Here is an 18,351-nt window from a genome sequence, read left to right as displayed (position 1 = left end):
AAAAAAAAATGATACATCTCTTGACCATTTTCGTCTTTATTTCAGCTCACTGAGTGATTTCAAGAAAATTTCAAGAAAACGAGCCAAGCTGACAATGAGATACCGTACAGTGGGGGGAAAAGAATGAAGCAGCTCTATTTCTTTTTCAGGCGACTTCTGTTGAAGAGCATTTAAAGTGTGAATGCTCCTTTCTAAGGCTGTCAGAAGTCCCATACAGTCTGCCTATCTCGCCGCCTTTTCTCCAAGAAAAACGGAGTAAACATTTAAACCGGAGCCATTGTGTGTTCTTTGAAATACCAGGAAATTATCATATTTCTTTGAACTTCGAAAAGGAATGAGTCACTTACCGCTTTTCTACCTCTGCAGTGGTGGAAATTGGGGTTGTAGTTTTTTGTAGTCTGTGCTTGGCTGGGGAAAAAAAAACCGGCACATACAAAGTAGTTCCTGTACATATGGTGTGTCCATCTGGAGGATTGATCTTGTGAGCAGCTTTTTCACAGACAGTATGCAAATTTGGACATTATGTACATATACAATGGAGAGGCCAAACATGCATGTATAGCCCCAGTATGCCTGTTTTTCATGCTGTTACAAAAACACATTTTCACCCCGTCTTTTCTGTATCTCATTTGTATCTTTGTGTTCTTTATCTTTTACAGCTTTAACACACACAACGTCCCTACTTTGCCCTATCTTTATCATTTATTTCTTTTTTTCCCGCTGTATTCTATCACTGAAAGCCCAATTTTCCTCCAGAGAAAATTGAGCTTCGTGCATGAATAATGCCGACCTCACTCTAAAAGTAACATTATATAACCATTTTACCTTAAAATTTACAGCTTCAAGGTACACTGACTTGTATTTGTGATAATGGTGCCTCCTCCTTTTACACTCTGTGCACAAAATGCATGAAATGTTCTCTGTAACTTTGATTGATGGGGAACAATCATCCAGGGTTAGGGTTTTACTTTTTAGTAAAAAGCCTCAGAGGCATAGTTCTCAAAAATGTCCAGTCTTGCATTGTATTCTCAGTGCGAGAATAATGACAGAGAAGGAGGGAAATGACTGAAAAGAAAAAAGTTACATAGTTGATGGAGTGTCCGTTGCCCTCCAAGCCTGTAGGGGCGCCAAATCCAAACAAGTTGGCTGCCATGATGCTGGTTATAATTCAGCCAAAAGTTACAAAATTTGGACGGCGAAGCTGGAGATGAGTGAGGGGTTTGAAAACGCCAAGTTATCAAAGCTAAACAGTCCGTGCCCGCAGCTAATTCATTAGCTTGCAATTTAGCTAGTTACCAGAATGAACATCTATATGTGGTGATGCTACAGCGTAGATTCAACATAGACATACAAATCAGGCTTTCGAGTATACTCATTGATTCCATTTGTCCAGCTAGTGGGACCTTCCAGAGAAAGACTGGTGAAACCTCTGCTGATATAACCAGAATCTGACTCACACTTGGTACACTGAAAGGCTGGTGTCTGAGTGTAACACTACCTGTCAAATGTCAGTGGCTTGTTGGATTGTTTTTTGCACACGGCCCTTCAGCCATACTGCCCTGCCGCTGTCTGCTTTAGTCTAGTTTAAAAACAAGACTCTTTGTTTTCAGTGCGGTTTTCAATAATCCCATGCAGGGTTTTCTATGTTCGCTTTTGTCGCTTTGTGCGAGAAACAACGAGTCATTCATGAGGTATAATGAGCTTTTTAAAAAAAAATTTGAATCAGCCTTATTGGCCAGGTATGCATAAAAGTGCAAACCGAAAAGTTCCACACAAAAAAGTATTAGAACTCTTATTACATGCTAGGTTATTGCCCAATTGAGCTCCCAGCCTGAATCTGTGAAGCTGTCGGACCATAATTCATCCAAAACTACTAAAAAGCTCATTATAAACGCCTGGGCTCATTTTAACTGTGACCCTAACTGCACTGGAAACCCAATGGTATGAAAAGAAATCGTGATGTACTCATCAAAGACAGCAGCGTATTTGGAGCTGGGAGGCTCAAGAGTCGATATTTATCATTAAGTGGCTTCATCTTTTTGGATAAGGAATCCAAAGTACGCTGTTAGAAAAGATCGACTTTCCCTTACTTTTCTCAACAGTAATCAAAATGTCCATGTGTCAGGTATGGACACATTGCAACCTGCCATGCTTGTTCTAGAAAAAAACACATGGTATAGGCAAACCGCAGGACAAAGACAACCTGTGGAAGCAAATCCCTTAAGCAAACCAGGATTATTGATTTAAGACATTTGCATATCGTGTGACTTGTTGAATGGTCGAGTAAGTCAAATGTTTGTAGGTTCACACCTCAACCTGTGGCATGATATGTCTTGAAGTTTAAAAAAGCCACAAAAATATTTGCACTCTGAAGCAAGACTCTGACATGTGACTCCTTAGGTGCTGAAAGCCGATACCGCTGATTCACATGTTGAAAAGTCTTTCAGAGAAACAAACTAATCCAGTGGAGTGACAGTAGTGAAAGTCAACACTTCGGTTGAGTTGTTATGATCCACTTTTAACTACAGCCTACATGCATCTTTCTAGATCAAAATACTACAAAACCACGCTGCTCCTTGTTGATGCCCTTGGTCCACTGTGCTAGTTTACATCCGGGCACTCGAGCGACGAGAGAAGGCCCATTAACCGGAAATCCAGCTACCTCTAGTGGCAGCTGGTTGCATTACAGCTTATACACAACATCAAACGGCATTGTGGGCCTACATTAAAAAACATGATATAATTAAGTTTAACCAACTAATAATTGGTCTGGTGCCATCTAGTGAGTATGGTAAATGGACTTGAGCTTGTATAGCGCTGACTACTCAAAGCGCTTTTACACCGGGTCGAACCCTCGGCCTTCCGGCTGAGAGACGACGACTCGAGTATAAAGACTTTAAATCATTTAGTCAACTAATAGCGCACTTCCCTCGTTATGGAAGTGCAGCCTTTTTCTGGGCACCACTACTAAGAACAGCAGATTTCTATGGAAGATATTCTGACCAATCAGGCCTTTGGTACGGTGGCTGGGAGGTGTCGGACAAAAGCATATCCAAAATGCTTTGCAAAAGGGATTAACACAGCTACATTCACAAATAAGACAGACCAAACACCACAACAAGGATGCAAAATCCACAGTACTAATGCAACAAGCCAGTGGATGAATGCTTGAATAGAAAATCCACTGTGCATAACATATTGCATATTTAACAGGAATAAATGAGAGCAGTGTCACATGTTTCATTTAACCCAAAGTAAGATCAGAAGAAAGAGATTTTCTACTTGAAGTGTATCTCGATAGAGCTGCTGTTTCAGTTAAACCTCAGGACCCTCGAAATCTCTGGCCTTTGTTTGATGATGAGGTTTTCAGCCTTCAGCTGCTGGGCTTTGTTGAACCTCCGAGGATGTTTTCCAGACTGTTGCCAAAACTGAGTTTTAGCTGCCCTGTGCTGATTGACTCCCACCCACGATAAATAAACTCCTGTGTCATTTTCAAACCGACTCTCTCTCTCTCTCTCTCTCTGTGTGGGCGGGCGATGACCACTTATTTCACTGGAAAGAACAAAAAAAAGGAACTAGAGGGATATTGAGCATTTTGTTGAGGGATTATTCAACTGAATTCTATTTGTTTAGCTATGAAAAGGAGGTGGATAAAAATCCAACAGTGATGGGGGGGGAAAGCAGCCTCTTTTGCATATTGATGTTTTAGGTGCGATAAACCCAGTTAAGACTCAAGTAACTCCTCCTTCCCATCAGTCCCTCAGGGTCCGGTGCCTGTCAAGATGATTGGCGGCATCCCGCAAGGTAACTCAAATCTAAACCTCTCTACTGGTTCAGTCACAATATTATGTTTCTTCTTGGTGTATTGAATTACGTTTCAGGTATCAAGTATCATTCTTAAGACGGTGAAAAATGTCTTACTCCATCAGACGGGCGGACATATTTATGACACTTGACTAAAGCAGTGCGGTGGGAAAACGTTCTGGGTTACAACAGGCTTTGTCTCATATTGAACCATGTCTGAAAATAAAGAGAGGAACATAGCTACAGTTGTTTGTTTTTGCAGGTTGGCACCAAGTTGACATTGGTGCCAAATTTGAGGAAATTAAGTCTCTAATTTATGCTAGCAGATAAATACTTCTTTTTTTAAATGGTACCCAACAAACTATTCAAGCTTTACTAGAGGCTTTAGGTTGACACACCACACAACATATATTGCTGCAGCTGCCAATTTCAGACTTATCAAGTGTTTGTGAGGTGGTGGACTTGTAAATGAGACACCTGTTACACCAGCTGGTGCCCAAAAGAGCGAAGTGCTAAAGGCAATAAATGCCATTAGCTGTAGCTCTTCAAAAGACCAACTGCTGCCAGAAAAACTCAATCGGATTCCTTTCATTTATCACACAGAACTGCACAGGTTCAATTCACTCTTTTAGGGTGTTGTTTGGTGTCATTTATCAAAGTATTTGAAGGGTGCTTCATTGACTGAAACATTGATCCAAGGTCATTAGTCATTGTCTTATACTTGACTGTTTGGCTCAGCAAAAGTACAGAGGACGTTCACAGAGTTTAAAGTATGATCCACTTTTTAAGAATTTGGTTGAAATTGTTTTTAGGTCCTGACAGATATTAATAACTTATGTTCTCTGAAAAAAGAACAAAGAAAATCCGTCAAAGATGTTAATCTCCCGACTGATACCTACCCAGTGTTGGTGTTAACAGGCATTCTAAATAACAATATATTAATAGCTATTTTATTAGCTTGCTTTTGGAGGTCAGATCGAGGCATTAGCATTACTTCCAGTCCGTTTTAATACCAGTTAAAAACTCCTCAGGGACGCTTTAAGTGACATTTCACTTTGAAAGATTGTTTCATCTCTTTGCATTTATCATTAAATAGTGAGGTGTAAGAGAAGGTAAGATGTACTCACAGTGTGGTCTTTTTCTGTGTTTATGTCGGCTTTAATCAACGCCTAATCTGTCAAGTGGAGATGTCACACTAAAGGGCATCTTCATTTCCAGGAAAGACGACGCTATCAGGACCCTAGGGGATGCAAAAGTCTTGATCTGAGAAATCCTCCTGGAAGCTGAGAGAGATGTGTGATATTTTCTACCTCTGTTCTGTCTGTATGAGTTTGTAGGTAGCAACAAAAACAGCAAAAATATTAGTTGGATTTATAGTTTGAAAGTGTTTTCTCCTTTCAGTGTTCTATCTTTCTCCTGGTCGTCATCACACACATTCCCACATGTCACTGAGGCAGCATCCTCTGACCGCCCCTGCTGGCTTTACGGACTCTCAGTCGGCCATCTGAGCCAGCAACAGGCGGCCTGATGCCACGCTGCCATGTGGCAGGGCTTTGGAGATCACCATTTTCATAATGAGGTGTCAGCAAGGATGACGGATGATGCCTCTCCTCCTCGGTTTGGACTCTAAGGTGCAGAGACTTGGCGAACGGGGGCCAGAAGGAAGTCAGAGAGCAGAGGAAATGTGGGAGATGTGGGCAGAGTGACTGTGTCGCACGTTTTCCACTGTGACGCAAGTGACTCGATAAGTACCACAGTTCCCAGATATCACAGCCAGGATTAGTCTGATCTCCTTTCTTGCTTTCATTGCTATTGATAATGTGATTCCCCCTGAGTCACCGGAGTTAATCAATTCCTTTGTGCTGCGGGCCAATGACATTATATTTATTGCCGCTTGTTATCTTGGTTTTAGCTAGGTGCTAACAGACAGGTAATTTTGAGTGGACAATCTTGATTTAGCAGTTTTTATCACCAGCTAAAATGTCGGGGGAAATTACTTAAAGGGGAAAAGTGTTTGAAAAGAAAGCAAAGCAAATCACAACTTTGTCATTTTGAAGGATTTTCACCACTGGACTTAGGTAAAGGCGCTGATACTTTGGCCCAAGTAGCCAGGATGCCGACCATATGAAAATTGCTAGCTAGCTAGCTAACTAAAGAACATACTGTTTGCAAGTGTTTTATGTTCAGCTTTATCCGTCTTAAAGTGACAGAAAGTCAAGATCTTATCTGAGTTCTGCGTCTTCTTTCAAGTCATAGTCCGAACAGCCAGATGCTAAGCTAACATTGACAATACAATGACCTAGCTCACAAAGGCTACTTATGTATCGCAGCTAGCTAACGATTATTATCTTCAAATTCAAAATGGGCCACTGGGTATGTTGATACTGTTGAATTTGGTCCTTTAGAAATTTTAATTGTCTCTTAATAGAAACACATTGACCACATGAATAATCAGCTAAAGCTACACCTCCTTCACATGTGGGTCAAAAACCACAACATCATTAAAACAAATATAACTTAAATGTCTGTGTTTACATGGCCACATAAATGAAGAGTATGATCCCAGCTTTGCCCCCGAAACTCTAATTTTGACCTTATTTTCGTCGCGAAAATCAAAAATGCGCCTCGACAAAATCAAATTAGCAACCAATTAGCAGTGTGCATGTAAAGCAGAGGTGTTCGTAGTGTGAACTGTGCCTGAATGTTGTTGTTTGAAGCTCACTCATTCTCTCAGGCAGACTTGTAATAGAGTTTGGTGTGCAGCTGTGCTCGGTAATTATTTTATCCATTCGGGTATTCCTAATTAGAAAATCATCCTGATGTCAGGATGGGGATGAAATTAAATTCTGTTTCACTAATAGCAGTGTAAAAAAGGCTTCATTTCATTTCCTGAGCCACGTCGATCGCACGTCTGTACCTTACGCATGGACTATTCTTATCAACAAATTAGTCAGAAGATCATTTTAAACACGAGGCCCCTGAGTGCTCCCTGTTGTCACTGGAAAGATAACCGGAGCTGTAATGATCATGTAAATGAAGGCCCTGAAGAAAGCTCTCATTACCGAGTCAGTTATTGGGAAAATAACCCAGTAATGTGGTGCTGTTGGTTTTAGATACTACGAGTTTATGGCTCATCATGGATATTGATTTATTGGTCAAAGCTTGAGAGATTTTCCTCGAGGGTTGTTCATGTTGCACTGTGAGATTTCTCTCCTCTTGCTTTATATGTTCTCATTTTATTTACTCTGTCCCCAGTGAGTGTGGTTTGCATTAAAAATAAATTGCATTTGGCCAACATACACATTTCTCATTACCGAGTAGTAACAGGGTTGGTGATAAAGTAGCCTACATACCAATCTTTCACTGAGTGTACCAGACAGATGTTGATAGATATTATCTATCTAAGTAATGATATTAGGAACACTTTTAGAGAGGCTAGAGGCTAGTTTTCAGGCTTCATATCATTTCTCACTGCAAGAAGATGAAAGCTACCTATAGGAACAGTCTCAGAAAAAGTGATTTAATTCAAAAAGTATGATTTGTGATTTAAAACTAAATCAGATTTGAAAAAAAAAAAATCTTTCAAAAGACGAAAGGCTAGCAAAACTTCTGAGAGCGTCGCACCAGCTAGATTTTTTAAAAGTTTTGTTTGGGAAATGTTTGCCTTTGTTGGATAGTACAGCTAAAGAGGGAGAGGAAACATTGGTAAGAAAGAGTGGGGGATGACATGCCGCAAAGGGCAGAGGTTGGATTCGAACCCGTGACCGCTGTGGCTACATAACCGCTAGCCCACCCGGCGCCATGGCCATATAGATTTTAAACCATAGCATATATATTGCTATGATTTTTTTCCGTTGAAATTGCCAACAAAGCCTGTTTCTAGTGCGTTTAATCACTTATGTGTATGGAGGCGAGTCAATACAAAGTCCATATACGCCTATGGGAAACTCTGTGATATCCAATGAGCCTGCAAATTCCTCCCCTTCATTTCATTTCGTTCGGAATTTGCATAAAGTACATTTTGAAAAAATACTTAAGTGGCGGATTTTGGATAGACCGTTTGACAGAGTGCTAGCTTAGCTAACATTCTGCTGACTAGCTAACAGGCTATTTCCTTCGACTCAGTTGTGATTTTGTAAGTTTAAAAAGAACAGGTTTATCTAATTTAAACACATTTTGAATCTTAGTAATGTTAATCTGCTAAATCATGGTTATACATCATACAGCCAGACTGTCACAGTTATCAGTATAATGTGAAATACAGTCAGATTTAGCACGCTAAATTAGCCTCTCCCCAATGGCTACAGGTAGCTAGTTTCTATCAGGTTTCTTTCCATCCGGGATGAGGAACATTTCTTGATGTGGTTGAGTGCTTCACTAGTTAATGAACTGACATAGTTTGCAAGCCTAAGTGGACATGAATCTGTTTTCTCCTTGTGAACAAATGTTGGTGACATTTTCAGATGCTAAGTCGATATCCATCCAGAGCTTTGGACATGTTTCTATGTTTGCATTTAATACTCCCATGCTTTGTTGCTGTAGACTCACCAACTGCTGCTAATTTACAGCCAACATATTGAGACATTAAAAATAGCCTAACAGCCTCCTCTTCGGATCCATTTTTGCCATATTGCAATAAGAAAAGTGTTTTTTCTCACTGCTCGTAGATCATAAACATGCAATGTGTCCTGGGTATAAAGAGCCATTTTAATCAGACAGCAGAATGATTTTTCTTATAGCAAAGTCAGGCCGACAGCAGGGGGGATATTACACACCCTTAGCACTTCTCACATGAAGTATTTTATATCTTTAATCCTTTATTTTGCCCCACAGTGAGGCGCTTGAATCCATTTTCCCTCTGAGTAAAATTTCAAAGTCCTTTTGAGGCTGCATTATGCTAAACGTGTGATAGCATCTTACATGGGAAATACTAAATGTTCTTGTGAGAAAAATGCTTAAAAAAATATATGCGTTAAGACAGGTATTTCCCCTAATATTGAAATAAAAAATGCTCGTTCCCATGCCTGCTACGGATTCAAGACCCAAGCTGGAAGCATCAATCTCAATAACAGATTTTCTCAGGAGGAATCCCCTCCATCTGTTCGGCTCGGATTGATTGTGATTATAGTGAGATCCTCAAAGAAACAGTGAAAGGTTGAACTTGTCTTTTGCTGCTCGGCTCGAATCGTCTTAAACAAACAGCATCTTGAACCAACACAGAAATTAGAAAAATGTGCCAAAGACTGGAGAATTAAACTGTAATACCTCACACTTCTTCACACTACTTGCGAAAATGAATGCACAACACTTGCCAAGCACAGTAAGCTAATGGGACTGGATTGGGGATGGCCAGGACAAGACGTCACCAACGCCAAATAAGGAAGTTGAAATCCAAACCCATTTCTGTTTGCTCCCTTGGCAGAGGTTGAGCGATTACTTCCTGCAATAAATTACAACTGTGTGCCAATCCCATCAGCAAGCAGAAAATCGCTGGGAGAGGACATTCCCACAAATTGTCACATTTGAAGTTCTCAGATTGTCCAGAGGCCATGTCACGGGAAATTTAGGGAGATATATTTATATGTATGCGTACCATTACTTGCAATGCAGGGTCTCATTCCCCTGCACTCTCAAAACCATATGCTCTGAATTTAAACTTGAAATGTGACCAACCCCTTACTGCACCCAGATTTTCTACCCTGTAGGCTGTTCTTTAAACTTCATTTTCATAGCAACTCAATGACACGTGTCCAAAATAAAAACCTGAACCCTGAATGGAGAGAAAATATTGAGACAAGGACATTGTGATGGTTGCAATTAATCTGTTTCCTTCCGTTAAGACTGGCTCGAGGTTTTCCTCATAATGGAGCCTCATGGCGGTTAGCACATCTATTAATGGGAGTCATTAAAGACGTCAAAGCTCTGAACGGCAGGACAAGAAGGACATCTTGGTCATAATAGCTTCAATTTAATCTTTGAATGCCATTCATCAAGCCGCATGTTTTGTGTCAGCAAAAGCCTGACTCACTGAAGGTTAATTCAGTCAACTCGAGCGAAGGAAAGGTTGGTTTCCCTGTTACAAATCCCCACGGGATGTGTTTGATATCTCTTACACTGGGAACACATTACAAAGATTGGCAGGTTTCTAAAAACAGTTGAGGGAATGCATTAGCTGTTATCAAATTTGGGAACCCATTGCCAGTAATCGAAACCAAAGTGTAGCTTTCATTAAGTCTATGAAGTGACATCTTTGTGCGACTTCACAAACTGTCCACTCTTACAACCTGACCCTCCAACATCTGAGTGCGCAGCATTCTTTCCGTTCCACTCACCCATTTTTTAATGGATGGTGCCCATTCTAGTCAGTGTTCATGTTTCCAGAAGCACCTCTCCACTTGAGATACACGCCGAGTCTATTTTGGACATCACTGCTTCCAGCAAGCGTCCGAAAGCAGATCAAGGCGAAGCACCTGGTCAATTTCAAAATAAAACACCATGTAAGCGATATCCTGTCACTATAGTATATCAATATCACGTCAAAAACAGGCGCAACATGAACAGCGAATCAACCTCTCAAAGGCACAATAACCTGTTGTTTGTGTGTTGTTCCTGCGGCCCTCTCAGATGCTGTACTGTCTTTGAGCTAGATTTGATCAACTCTGACTTCAGAGTACATTGATGCCAACCACTGGCCATGCCTGAAGTCTGAAAAGGTTGGCTTCCAGAGGTTATAATGTTGGCAGACAAGGCCAAAAGATTCCAGGATTGGCCATGATTGAGCCAGAAATTACAACATAGAATCCACAAATCAACAAATTTTGCAGCGACTGTACTATTAACAACCATAGTGAGGGTTGACAGCTGTGAGGGATTTTTATTTTGGAGTCCACAGATGTTAAGTATCAACCGCAAATCTTTACAGTCTTCTGTGGGTGGTTTAAGTAGTTTAGTCATTCAAGATTTCAGTCACAGTTTAATGGACAAATATTAAGTCTTATGTTGCAAACTGGTCACACTGATATGGATGGAATCAGAGGTGCTGCTTGTCAACAGGCAAGGCAGGCAACTGCTTGGGGCCCTAGACCAGTAGGGGTCCCCCAATGGCCTACAAACTTAAACCAAAGCAGTGGCTGAAAATGTGTAAATTTTGCAATTATAGTAAGGGCGAAAAAACCTCCCATAGGAGGCTGACTCTCACTCTTGTTGCCTTGCTAAGCATTTCATGCATCATTGCTGTAAAAACCAAAGTTTGTAAGTGAAAGTCAACCATGGAAAATTAAGAGGATATCCGTCTATAGGAGAGAAAAAAGAAACAAGGAAGTTTCGGTACACTGGCAGACATGGCTGGGATGAACGCTGGTTGGATGGCACCCAATTGGATTTTTGCCGAGGGGCCCCAACAGACTCTGGAATCGCCTCTGGATAGAATAGTTTTGTGTAAACCCAACATTGACTAGAACACTTTCAGATGGCAGAGCTACTGCTACCTCCTCATATTCTGTCTCCGGCGACTCAAACATTTTAAGCCGCAGTGGATTATCACAGGCTTTGTTGTTTGTACGGAGCCAGGGAGCTGTCAATCAAATGTGATCTGCTACATTCAGCGTTGGGAAATGGTTCCAAACTGCAAAATGATGTTTTAAAGTAGGATTGCTCGCAGTCTTAAACCTTGAGGGTTAATATTCGACTTCTGTACAATGTTGTAGAGTTCAGAACTCACTGAGAGATTTGTCACTAACAGCGCCAATTTTTAGCACATTTGGTAGGACACCAAAAAAAAAAAAGATGTGGGATTTTTGTGGTGGATATTTTAAGCCAACCAGGGTTGAATGTTTCTCCACCCAAAAGTCTCCCCTTTCCCTTTCTCTCTGCCTTTGAAAGCTGACCTTTCAAAAAGCCCCCTTCACCTTTTGGATCCATAAAACTCTAAAGGTACATTGAAAAGCTCTTATTATATCTGAATGAGCCTCACAGGAACACTAGTTTGATACCACTAGTCATCGGTGCGCCATGGTTTGGCTCGTGGAATTGCACAGAAGAAGAAAAAAAAAAGCAGAATAATTCATGTCCTGAAGGCTTTATGGCTCCGACTGGCTTCCTTTATAACATCGCTCTATGTGTTGAGCAAAAAACCAGTTACATACTGTAGCCCTGGCTCGCGGTGTTGGAAACATTACTTAAATGATGCATTGAATACAAGGTACCAGCTACAAATGGAATGATTATACAAAGGGAGAAATTTTGTGGAAATGTTATACAGTCCTTCAGGCTCTTTAGATACAGGGACCATGCTGCTGTATTTTCATTTGGTTCCAGCCAACATAGATAAAAAAGACAGTATTCCTACTGTTTTGTATAGCAAATCAACATAGGAAGATGGAAGAGGAACATCAAGCATCATAGAGGAAATGCCACAGGATGGGGTTAGGCTATAGGAATACCTGACAGAAGGGTGCGAAGAAGATAAATGTCCTGTCCATGTCGGGGTGGTTGGAGGCTGGGAGCGAGGCGCAACAAGAGAGAAGACCATTTACCAGACGCTCCACTTGCTGACGTCCATCCCCGAACCCCGTGGCATGGAAAGGCAGCCATGACAAATAGTGTGCTAATGGCACACAGGACACATTATGTGTCAGCACCTGAAGGGCCAAGGGACAGGGGGGAACACATTGTTGGCTGGAAGTACAAATAATTTAACAAGCGCGTACAGTCGTGGAAAGGCGGAATTCCATCGATTTTGAAACACATTAGGATGCGGCGTCAGCTTGCCCCGCGGGTCAGTTGACATTGTGTAGTCAGAAAGCCATTTTGGGGGAAACAAAGCAGGTGTTCCAAAGGATTACAAATCAGATAATTTGCACTTCTCTGGCCTAGAGAGCATTCATAACATCTGTTGCAGGTGTTGGTGTGACAAGCAGCCAGGCCAGAGAAACAACTCTGAATGCTAATGTACAGTCGCTCCTCGATGTGTATGAGCAACTACTTCCTTACTTACAAACACCCGCACACTGTCTAACTTGCGTTGCCAATAAACGTTTGTTTGGAAGTCAGGAGTTTACCTTTACATTTCAGTTTTTTGATCATTTTCAGCATAAAATATTCACAACTCAAAGTCCTACATGCCTCGACAATGAATCCAATGAATCTAGCTTTCATACATCTTTGAGGGAACCCTCCGCCTAATCAGGGGTGATTCTAGGGTCTGTTGGGGCGCTGGGCAAAGGTTCATGGTGGGGGGGGGGGGGTGACGCTTAGCAAGGGCATTGACAGTGAGTGCTGTCAGATGGGGGCCCCCCCTTAGGCAGATTTTTCAAACTATGCAGAATTTGAAACTATTTGAGGCAATGCTCTGGTTTTAAAGTTTGTCAGCCATTGGGGGCCCCCTACTGGCCTGGGGCCCCAAGCAGTTGCCCGCCTTGCCACGCAGTGCCTGTGAGCCTAATCTTATGATATCAGTTACTACATGGAACACAGGGAATCATTCATTTCTAGTTTATGGTGCATACTTGTCTGTGTGCTTTTAGACTGAGGAGAAAAAACAAAACCAATTTTTTTTTTTTCACAGGGCAGGATCCTCGTCTCTGAAGGACGACTTGAGAAAAAAAAAGTATTTTCTCAGCGTTCTGGTCCGAGACGAGAGATTAAAAGTCGCAGTTTGGGAGCGTTGCTATGGCAGTGAACCCCTGCGCATTCAGCCTCTTCCTTATCCCGAGTGCATGAAATGTGAGTTTGAAACCTCGCCTGGGCTTTTCATCCCTCGAGAACTTCGATTCATGCCAGAATGTATTTCGCAGGGGGAAGCTGGCTCGCCATTGTTTGCTGCTACTTTATTATTCATCTTCCCTCTTTCATGTTTCCGAGCTGAATCCTCATTTACAGTCAGGCTTTTTTTCTCTGCTTGAGATGACAGAAGTGTTTCAAACATCAGCATGGAAGAACTTAACTCAGAGGCAGATTTTGTCTCTCGATTTTTTACCAGAAAAACGTTTTATTGGAGTAATTATACACACAACATAAAGACATAACCATGTTTTCCCCGTTATTTTTTTTTTTTGGTTAAATAATAGACATTTTGCATGATAAATACCCAATCTGTAAACCAGTTACCATGTACCAAACCATGAAAAACATCATCAGAATTAGATCGTACTGGAGGTACAGTTAAAGCAAAACATCACAAACATCGATAACCTTACATTGAAATTCTCCCAGACATGAGAGCAACAGACATTTGACACATTAAGTATTACAATGTAGCACGAGCAGGCACCAGATGTGGCAGAAAGAACTGAGCAGACTGCTTTAGTAAACGTTTACCGCATATAGACGCACAAACACACACGGCTATCTCTGCTAGCTCGTCGCCTCAGCGTTCCTCGACAAGTTTTACTTCTGAGACTTTAACTTGACGTACATGTATACACTCGACTGCGCGGCCCCACTGCATACGACAAGTCACAAAAAAATTCCACCTCGCTTTGTCGCCTAATCTCCCAGCTGCTTGTGACCGTGAACCACAAGCAGCTGTCAATCACAGCAGAGCGTGCACCACCAAGGTCGGACAAACGAATGAGTCAAGATTCAGAAACTACGTTGCACATTTCTCGCACCAAATGCTTTTTAGAATGACATTTCAGTGCATCGTTTACGTATAAAAAGTTGTTGTTGTTTTTTACATTAGGGAAAAAGCCACCATGTTGTTTCTGTTTTTGAATTCTTTGGGGAAAACGGCCTTTCCGGTCAATCACGGGAGAATCCAAACCCAATCAAAATAGCGGGTCGCGCAGCTCGCATCGCACTCGTTTGAATTTTGTTCCACTTTTGTCCCACTCCTTTCTCGCCTTCCCCTTGCTCGCCAAGCGTCCCATAATCCTTTGCCCTACTCTCTTCTCGCATGTAGTGGGGCCGGCCAGTAAGACGCTTCCCTCTAAAGCCGTCTTAAAAAGAACAACTTTATCTGCTCGAGCGAAGAAGAAGAAGAAACAAAAACACATAGAGACACATTTTTCCTCTTTACAAGGACATATTCTGTAAGGCTGAGTAAAGAAAAAGAAATGAACTAATACACACATATCCATGGACGGCTCCCATTAAATATGTTTCTTGGTACCACTCAGGAGCAGAAACCTGTAGGCCGGAATATTTCTTCCTGCGCCTGAGGCGAAGCTACAAAAATGCCTCTCATTGCAATTATTAATTATTCTGCAGAAAAACAAAATTAAAACAAATTCAGCGGAGGCACATTTTACTCACAGCTACTCCTCCAGGAGGCCATTAGAAATAATTGAGAAACCACTTTTTCCTCGGGTGCTTATTGTCAGCGTCTGCTGCCGGCGCTCACAATTTCAGCCGCTAAGAAGAGCAGCTTTTTGTTTGTAGCATTTTTTAAGGATTAAATAAATGGAAGGTTAGGAGTTTCCTCGGGATGTGTAGTCCTTCAATTAAAAGGGAAATACTCAAAATCGTCATAATAAGCTCCAAAAATCATAACGAGCAGCTTGAAGAACACATTATTTAACTACTGAATGAGCAGGAGTGGATTGATTTAATCATGGCCCTGGTCTTTTGGAGCACAATGGAATCATCAGGATTATGAGGAGGTTACTATTCTGTTGACACGGTGACAAATGGTGACGATGCAGTTTTTCCAATTTGTGCTGTCACTTCTTTCATGCCCCACCCCCCCCCCCCCCCCCCAAGTTGATCAAGCTGTGCTCCTCGGGGTTGTGTGCGGAGCTAAAGAGGCAAATGTTTTCCTCCTTGTCTGCAGCCTGAAGCGCCTAATGGGATTCTTGTTGAGGGGGGGAGGAGAGGGAGGGGAGATAAGGGAGAAAGCGACTATGCGTACGGTCCTCGGCTTCTGTCTCATTTCAGTTTCAATTTGCATCAGGCATTATTTCTGGGGAAAGGGTAAGAGTTAGATTTCTCACCCCTGGAGGGGGATTTTACCTCGTTTCTTTTGGAGACGGAAAACATCCCAAGTCGTGGTAAAAACGTTTATTTTTTTTTTGGAGACATTCAAAGTTACTGACGAGTGGATTATAGTTTTGTACTCATGCAACAATGAGAAGATTGATAACACATTCTTTGTCCACCATCAAAGCTGCTCAGGGGAGCGTGGTCCGACTTGTTTTCCTTAACGGACATTCTGGAAATAAGTTGAACTTTAAGTCGGCTAAGTACTCTTTGTTTACTCCGTTAAAGTTAAAGGGAATCAGGAAGTAGCCGCTCAAACACTGGTTGTTTTTCCTCGTCTAAATAATTCATATGCACACCTCCTAGGTGGAACAGCCAAACACATATACGATTCAATAAAAGCAGTACATTTTCACAAGCAGTTTGAAGAACGTCTGACAGGCTTTTTTTTTTTTTGCTTTTTTTAAGGAAACAAACTTAGCCAAAAGTTTGGTTCTTTTAAAATGCAGATGAGATTTATTTAGCCTGGGGAAACAGAAGCAACCCTTTATTAAGAGTCTTACATTCATTATCCTGACTAAGATCTGCTTATTACGAAATCATACTTAACAGTTTGCATTTTAATAAATAATCCGCTCGACTTTCTGCAAGTTTTAAAAAAGGGACTTGGATGAATATAAATTACGCAGGAGGTGAAAGGTGCACAGAAATAAATACATTCTCACTGGATATGGAAATCACTCATCGTCGGCTGCCGGAATGACCAAGCAGAGGCGACCGGACGTTGAGTTTATACGAGGGATTTTTATGTGCCAATTGTCTGCAAGCCAAACTCTCTGCCATCGCTTTTCGGTCAGCGCTTGTCACAAATCTCAGCTGTCACCCACACACGCCATTGTCATTCATGTATTCACACGCCTGCATTGAAAAACGATACAAAGGAGGGTGGTGGATGTGTGTGTGTGTGTGTGAGGGGGGGGGGGGGGCTGAGGGGACAGGCAGTGCTGGGAGAACATGAAAAAGAGTAGGGAACGTGAAAGCGATAGGAAATGACAGCGCTAAGCTGGCAACGTACCAATATGTAGGACAGAAGTCTAACATCTCAAGCAGAAGTGCTCAGGAGGCCGTCACAATCGCAGTGTTTACTTTCTGTATCCATCCAGTGTTCAGCTGTTTAATGTGCATTATTTGGGGCGGGGGAGCGGAAACATTCTTTCGTTGTTGTAGAACTTAATATATAGAGACAAAATGTTAACTAACATATCCATAAATTACAATATTGTTCAAACAATTTGTAGCTTTTTGGTTGGCTATGTAAACCCTGCCGAAGTCTAGCTTCATTTTTAACGGACCTACGTGAGAGTGGTATAAACCTTCTCGACCAGATCGCCGACAGAAAGACAATAAGAAGATTTAACATTTCACACAGTGTTTTCTTTTCTAGTCCAGTAGGAATGTCTTGAAACATTTCATAACACAATCCTTAAAAGACGCATCAAAGTAGAAAGAGTCGAGCTAGCGGTCTCCCCCTGCGTTTTCACTATAAGCTAAGTTAACCTAAAGCCTGGCTCACACTGTGCGATTTCCCCCCCCCCCGATTGTATAAAAGTCGAGGTGGCATGTCAGCTCACACTGTACGAGTGAAATCGGGACGGAGCGTTGACAATTGTTAATAAAGTTTCATTTGAAAATGCCACCGGACGGTTAGTGAAAGAGAAGGAAGCGGAAGTTGTTGTAGGATACAGGAAAGTTGATACAATCGTAGATATATGGATACAAGTTTCAGAAAAGTGCTGCACTGATGATCTGTACCAAAAACTCAAAAAATAAAATAAACGCCAGTCGCCATGACTACAGTCCTCCCTTGTCTCTCATGAATATACTGTAGTCACACACAACTTCTGCCGGACCCTTTCATGACGTGATCATTAAGATTTTAAATTCTAAATATCAAACACGATCCCCGACGATCGCCGGGCGGATCGGGGACGTTAAGATTGGATGTTTGTACAACTCACACTACAAGATAATCTGAGCAGATAATCGGGTCCGAGCAGCCGGGAGTTGGGAGCGACCCTGCGATTGTCTCCTGCTTCTAGATTCATAATTAGCATAGAGCGTGGTATCAATCTTCTCATCAACATATATCCAGGATGTCTAGCTTTTCTTTTGAAATTGAATACCTGTAGCACACTTGAGCTCGAGTTATTAGGATGAAAGATGTAATTTTAAAAAAAAGTTTGTTGTTACCATTAGTGTTGAAGAATTGAAGATCTCAGATGTGGTGCGTCGGAGGAGCAATTTGTCTGCAGTTTTTTTCCAAAGACAAAGCCCTGAGGTTTGCCGGTTCGGGGGGCGAGGGGGGTCTCCCGGAGAAAACGCCTCGTTAGCGCGAGGCTGGGAAAAAAAACGGGGGTCTTTGTACTGAGGCGACGCTCAGAGTAATTGGCGGCGCTGAAGCAGAAGGCAGAGTGAGTACATTAAAGACGGCGCAGAGAAAAGGTGAGTTCGACTGAAGCGCTTTTTCTGAAACAGGAGATTTATGATCCACGACCGAGCCGAGTTTGAAGCTGGTTTGCGATACCGCAAAACGTGGCTACACCAGTGAACCAGTTGTTATCTTTAAGATGT

At 41.8% G+C, this 18,351-nt stretch overlaps 1 protein-coding gene and 1 long non-coding RNA gene across 2 annotated transcripts in view; both read right to left on the bottom strand.

Annotated features, from left to right (window-relative positions):
* Positions 1-15,555: 15,555 nt before the first annotated feature.
* Positions 15,556-18,024, bottom strand: LOC132959624 (uncharacterized). The gene is made up of 2 exons (XR_009667049.1): positions 17,971-18,024; positions 15,556-16,890 (listed from the first exon to the last, which is right to left on the bottom strand). It is a non-coding gene; the product is annotated as an uncharacterized LOC132959624 (long non-coding RNA).
* A 102-nt stretch (positions 18,025-18,126) lies between these two features.
* The window catches only part of LOC132959390 (cholecystokinin receptor-like), a 33,563-nt gene continuing 33,338 nt past the window's right edge, over positions 18,127-18,351 (bottom strand). The window contains exon 7 of the transcript XR_009666984.1: positions 18,127-18,174. The gene's annotated coding sequence lies outside the window, so the exon portion shown is untranslated. The remainder of the gene's footprint in view (positions 18,175-18,351) is intronic.

The sequence above is a fragment of the Labrus mixtus genome, chromosome 24 (assembly GCF_963584025.1).
Source record: "Labrus mixtus chromosome 24, fLabMix1.1, whole genome shotgun sequence".
NCBI lineage: Eukaryota > Metazoa > Chordata > Actinopteri > Labriformes > Labridae > Labrus > Labrus mixtus.
This window is presented reverse-complemented; position numbering and strand designations above follow the sequence as displayed.